Source organism: Hypomesus nipponensis, chromosome 23 (genome assembly GCF_054491055.1).
Source record: "Hypomesus nipponensis isolate SF chromosome 23, ASM5449105v1, whole genome shotgun sequence".
NCBI lineage: Eukaryota > Metazoa > Chordata > Actinopteri > Osmeriformes > Osmeridae > Hypomesus > Hypomesus nipponensis.
Genome location: NC_140383.1, coordinates 19,825,119 through 19,832,011, shown reverse-complemented (window position 1 = coordinate 19,832,011; position 6,893 = coordinate 19,825,119).

Genomic DNA, 6,893 nt, shown 5'->3' with positions numbered 1-6,893 from the left:
TTTGTGGTGTACAACTGCGCTCTCTCTCTCTCTCTCTCTCTCTCTCTCTCTCTCTCTCTCTCTCTCTCTCTCTCTCTCTCTCTCTCTCTCTCTCTCTCTCTCTCTCTCTCTCTCTCTCTCTCTCTCTCTCTCTCTCTCTCTCTCTCTCTGAGTTGAAGAGCACCATTTGAACAGAGGAGCTGTGCTCTCGTTGACCTCCGCTTGTCAGTGTTAATTCTATGGGTTTAATTACAAAAACACATTTAACACGTTGAAAGGGGTTTAAGTTAAATCCTTCCTCTCAGACCAAACCTCCAGGATTTGGAAGGTCTGAGCGACAAGGCCAGTATCAGCCATCTAGAATAGATTAGACGCTCGCTGGCTCTTACTAAGATGTCTTATCTGCCCATGCCTTGTCTGTCCAGCGGCTAAGAGTTCAGCAATCCTGTCCGTCTGCAAGTCTGCCTACATGTCCGTCCAAATGTCTGTATGTCTTTCTGTCCGTCTATGTGTTTTTTTATGTCCGCCTGATCTCCTGCCTGGGGTCTGCCCGTCTGTCTGTCTGCCTACCTGCCTGTTTGCCTGTTTTCCTTCAGATACATATAGTTATCTGATTGCAGTGCTTCACGTCCAGGCTGTTTTCAATAGAAAATCCTTTCAGGTTGATTATTTAATGGACTGTGAACACAGACTGACTGACTCAGTGAAACTGAGCTGTCTCGAAATTTGCTAGCCACTTAGTATTAGTACTTTGACTAAATCATTCAGCCAACTGTATCAGAGAAAACAACTTGATTTGATCTACATTTTCAGAAGTTTGTTGATAATAAATGCAGTTTATTTTATTTTATGAAATACACCTCTGGCTACAATATTCCAGTGTTATTGTTTTAAATATAACTTTTTGTTTTAAATAGTCAAAATGGAAAACACATTTTGGAAAACACTAACCCTAAATAAATGTGAGACAATGCCAACTACAATCAGAGATGAATGCCAAACTATTTAGTGTACTTTACATATTTTAATGGCTATCAGAATTCCAGCAATGTATTAGACTTACTGTAAGATGTCTGTGTTTCATTCTAGGCCTTACATAGACAGCAAGCAGCGCTATTTTAAATCGGAGGGATTTGTCACTTGATTGACAGGCTGTTGACAGCAGTATTGGGGCAGTATTTAGCAAGGTCCTGGACCCCCCATAGCTAAAGTGAATTTTATGGAGACACTGGTGGGTCCCTGGCATGAAAGACTATCAGGGACTTTGTAAAGCTTCATGCAAATGAAGGTATTTGATGTTGCCATGTCCCCTGTCCACGCATGAGAGTTGATCACTCTCTGCATGGTGGCAAAACAATGGTGGGCGCAAAGCTAACCCAACAGCACAAAAGGCCCAACAGGGTCTTGTGATTCTCACCCTGTGTGTGTATGTGTGTGGGTTTGTGTGTGTGGTTACACCCTCCTGGTTTCCCCTCTCTGCCTTGTAGAAGACAGGGAGTATATTAACAGACCTAATTTACAATGTATGGACTCTGCCGACTGGAACGTTCTCAGTTATGACACTGTTTGGCGCTTGGTTAACAATGCTCGGCGTGCAATTGGTGCAAATCAGTTATGTCGGTTATGTAGAGTCTCTCTAATTATGACTTATTACTGGGCCGATTAGCAAATGAAATGTGAGGGCAAACAAACAAGCATCCACTGCACTGAGTAATGATCAACAAATGGGAGGCTACATGGGACCAGTGATGAGAAAGAACCCAGACAACGTTCCTGTCCCTTGTGCAAAGTATTCTAAACTGAGTGGCTATTTTGAGGACGTCTAAAATCAGCTATATTTTATAACAGCTATATCCTTACCAAAATGTTGTTAGTTTTTAGTTCTCTATGAATTTATGTATTATTAATATTGGCTCATCTTCTAAGAAATGTAAGTGTTTGAATTCAAAGGTTATCAACAAAGATTCAAAACTTTCAAAATCTTGGCATGGTGTTTCCACCTGCCTCCTGGCTCTTGTATGCTCTATTTGAGTTAGATTGGCTAATTTTCTAGAATGCTAACCCTGGTCTGCTTCAGCTTTAATGCCAACAGATGCTATGGAGAAAAACAGTCATTTCGAAAATGAGTTTTTGATTTTGCTCTTAGATGCAGAAACACGAAGGATGCTCATCTGGCTGATTGCTTATTTAAAAAATTAAAACACAGCAAGTGACACCGTAATTAAATCTCCTTTGAATTGTATCTAAATTAACCACTATATTAACACTAATACGAATTGTCTTAAGGCTAGGATTACAAGGCTGTTATGATAGAAAATTGGTCATTTATACCAAATGTTTATTAGCTCTTTTATGTAACAATGTAAATAATTGTTATTTTGAATGCTTTCTTTGCAAAATCACATTCAAATACACAAATATGTGGTGAAGTGCCTCCATTACATGCTGTTCCATCAGAGACACTACAATAGCTGGTCTTGATAGAAGCAGTCATTTTATTCTTTCATCTTGCTCATCAAATGTTTGAATTTTGCACATTGTGATTTGGATATTACGAGAATAGCGACTACAGTTCCCTAACATAGTCAATGGAAATCATGTGCGTAAGTAAAAATGTCTCCAACATGTTTCAGACAAAAAATCGCACATAAACTCTCATGTTCTTCTTTTTAAAACTTGTTTCAATAACATTTTGTTAAAATATTCGGGACTCATACATTCCTGAACCCATTTTTGTTAGTGAGCGGGCATTACAGTAAGAGGTTTTGTAGGCAACACTGCCCCAAGGGGACATTCTGATAATAACAGCCCCTGAGGCTGCAGGTTCTATCCACACAATGATTGTTTTGCCTTGTGAGGCTTGTTGTTCAGTATACACCCCTTTCTGTGTATCCTTCACATGCTTCTTCATTGCATGTCTGAAGTCATTAGCCTTTAGGCGGCGTGTAACCCAGTTTATATATGCCGTAGAAAAAGGTTTGAATCCTGTTTCAGAGGAAAACTACAGTACAACAAATCAGGGCTACGTCAAAGAAACCCCCTCATCACAGATCTACAGACAACAAACCCACATATAAACGATCAAAACTCTTTTTTTTTTTTACAATGCTACCGACCGACAAAAAAGCAAATTAAAGTCCTTGCTGTAAAGGTCTAATTGCTTTTTCATAATCCAGCGATCCTGCAGCAAAATGCGTAAACGTAAAAAAAAAAAGCCCAATTAGAGTCTTTTCACTTTGTGCTACAGACAGCAGGGTTTAGACTGATTGTGTCTCTGCACTGGTGTGTCTCAGGCCCGGACCCCCGTCACCCGCCCAGCCTTCTGTTCCATTTGGCAGAAGAACACCGGGGTCCTGAGGAAGAACAAAGGCGAGTCGGCTCCGAGATGGAGGACCAGAGAAAGACTCCCAGAAGAATGGCTTAATTTGGTCTAATCTAGCCCATCCATTTGATGCTTACTCCAGCAATGAGAGGTATTTGAAGGAGCAGGAAGCCTTCCCCCCTCCCCCTTCGCCCCTTACCCCCTTGCATCCCTCCCCCCACCCCACCCCCCCCACCCCCCTTTAATTGCCTAAAGTGGTTTGGAAGTTCTCTACGATGTTCTCTCCATACAGCAGATGCTGTGCATTAATTGGCCTATGAAGACCTGACCCTGGGTGCCTTGTTGAGAGTTCCCCCCCCCCCCCCCCCCCACAAAAAAAAGTATTTATTTTTTGCCGTAACCTGGCGTACATGATGTGTGCTTGCGAGGGTTGGTGTTTCATGGTCTTGCGATTCCAAAATGTCATGTGGGCTTTTGGGAGCGTGTGTGTTTTCAGAGGTAATGTTTTAGCAGCAGGTAAGTCCTAAACTCCATTCATCAGAGCCCTGCTCTCTCCCCTCCTCCGGCCCCTGCCCTAACTGATGGGCCTGTCTGTTGTATGAATGTTTAGCGCAGTGGAAAGCCATATGCCACTGGCACCGAGTCCTGCCCAGCACCTCCTACTGCCTGCCTGAGACTAGCAGAACGAGGGAAAAAAGAAGGAGGGATGGTGGGGGAGACGGGCTTGAAAAGCAAACATGACATGAGAGAGACAAAGAAGGGGATGTGAGTGAGACAGGGACATTGAACCGCTGCAACGACAAGTCTAGATGTGTGCAACACAATGCAATCACAGACAGACCACAAACACATACAAAATAAACGATCTCCCTGCATTCTGTTCATCACGCTGCAGCTACCCTAACCCCCCCCCCCCCCCCCACGCAAGCACGCACGCACTCGCACACGTAGACGCATTCAACAGCGCACACGTGCACACACACGCACTGTCCGATCCTTAGATATTGTATTTTAATAAGAGTGGTGTTGCTGTGCTGGTCCATCTGTCCCAGTTAGGCCCTCTCTCTCTCTCTCTCTCTCTCTGGATCCCGGCCGCCCCCTCGTGAGAGGAGCACAGCTGTTACCAGATCGCCCTGTCCAGCGAGGGGAGGGCACTCCTCCCCTCCGCCAGCCCCGCAACCGCCCCCCGCCCCCCCGCCCCGCCCCCCTCCTCCCCCGCCCTCCACCCCTCCAGAAGGATGGATCGAGCCAGCGCTCCCCAGCCTCTGTGCAGTCAGCCTGCTCGCCCGCAATTTCAGACCTCTTTACATCATTCTTCATGCTCGCCAGAAATGAATAATGCAGGCATTAACTGGTGCCAGTTAATAAATTTCCGTCTCGCTGAGCTATATTTTTTCAATAAGGGGGTCTGGCTGCTTCGTTTTGTTTTGCAAAACAGCCTGGGAGGGCTCCTGCAGGAAAACGACCCCAGTTCTACCCCCCTCTCCCCCGCCCCCCTACACTGGGGCCAACATCACTCTCTATCTTCTCAACACCAAAAACAAACGGCTGACAGGAAGCCAATCTGTTCATATTTTCAGTTTCATTTCCTATTTAAAATTTGCTAATTCCTTCGTCTGCCACTCATAATTTCGATGATCTCAGCCGACGCTGGTAATCAGTATTTCCTTGCTACGGTCGAGACTGACACAATGGAGACACATGACCCCACGGCATACTGTAGAAGACACTGAATCAATCCAGGGAAACTTCCAGACTTTGTAAAGGCGCCAAATTGGCAACGTATGTCACTTCACCAAGACCATCACACACACACACACACACACACGGGCAGCATCTGGCCAACCCCGGTGCTTTATGGCTCATCACCAGACTATCCATCACACCCGGAGGTCAAGCGGGACTTTGCGAGGGGTGGCAGGATAGTCGGAGACAAAGTTCACCGGAGGAAAAATGCCAGCGGCAACGCCGGCGCCACCGTCCCCGGCCCCCCGGACAGGCCCCTCCCTTGAAGTCCAGGGAGGGAGGCCCGGCTCGCAGACAGGACAGGCTGGGATGTGTGCTCGCAAGATACCACCGTGTCCCTGAGCACTGCCCCGGCCAGCTCTCTCCACGGCCCCCCCGCCGCCCTCTTCCTCTCCACCCGGAAGCATGTGATCTTCACAGAGGCGTGGACGGGGGGAGGGCCCTCTCGCAAGGGAGCACCAGTCTCACGACTGAACGGCGAACGTGACCCGTCTCACCTCTGCCGTCAGAGGAGGGGAGGATGTCGAGTGGGGAGGTGATGGAAACGGATGGCGGGTGGTAGGATGTCTGTACAGGGGGCAAGGCTAGGATCTGGGGTGCGGAGCTCCGTGGTTGAGCGGAGGCATGGTTCTCTGACCCGAGTTAGATGTTGGCCCCCGCTCCACATACACACACACAGCACGTGCACCACCTCACCCCCCCCCCCCCCCCGCCCCATCAGAGGAGCTCTACTGCTCCCTCCCTGTCACCTCTGAGAGGACATAGGGGAGCTCTCCCGATTTCTGGTCGCCTCGCCGTGTCTCTCCGTGTGCCGCTCGTTTGTTCAGAGGCAGCGGCAAGGCGGTCGCCGCGTAGCAAGACGCACAACGGAGCCCACGCTGCTTCCAAACGCCCTCAGCCGACTCAAATGAGCACACCCACATTCACTCACCTTTTCTTGGGCATCACAAAAAACACCGGGTAAAATACACGCAGGGTGGACGACTCCCCAAAAAAGCAAGGCCTTTCGAACGGACAGCTTTTTGTCCTATTTACCTTTGCAGTTCTTTTATTCTCGTCTCAATGAGAGAGGAACACGCCGAAGCATGAACGTAGGGGTTACACCGTGCTTGGGTCGACAATCCAAGATGGCTGACGTGAAGACGGACAAAAACCTAGTCGGAAATGACGTTCAAGCTCAAATCTAGGCATTGTTCTTGATAGATAAGACTGGAGGGGACTTGACGTGTAATTAATGCTAGTCTCTGTGTTGGAGCCAGTCAGTCAGAGAGCCTAATGAAGACATGGTTGCCATGGACAGGTCCCCCTCACGTTGTTTATGCTAATGTGAGGTACTTTAAAAGCGCTGATGATGAAAGGGCTCTCCCCTACTGATGAGTGGACAGGAAAACCCAGCAGATAGGGAAATCTGCTCCAGGTCTGAAGGGGGGTGGGGGGCGGGGGGGAGGGGGGGGAGAGGGGGGCGGGATGAAAGCATTCTTCCACCGAGACAACACAGGACGAACATATACGAAGACCCGACGTTCCGGATGTTCCCGGGTATCTCACAATGCACGCTGACTCTGCGTGAAAACAGACATCAAAATGACAAACGCGGAAAACAAAGATCAATTCTAAACATACAAATGACAGGCACGGGAACAATCCGACGTTCGCGATGTGCTGGTCCTCCATGTCATACGTCTCGTGTGGAGATGATGTATCCACGGCTGAGCGATCTGACCTCAGTGACCTGCTAGCCTGCTCGCCGAGACGAACCAGCCTTCAGTGAGACGCCAGCCCCTGCGTTTGTGCACGGCCTATTTATTGTTGTTCTAATCAGGGCCATCATTGTGTTTTTTCTCAC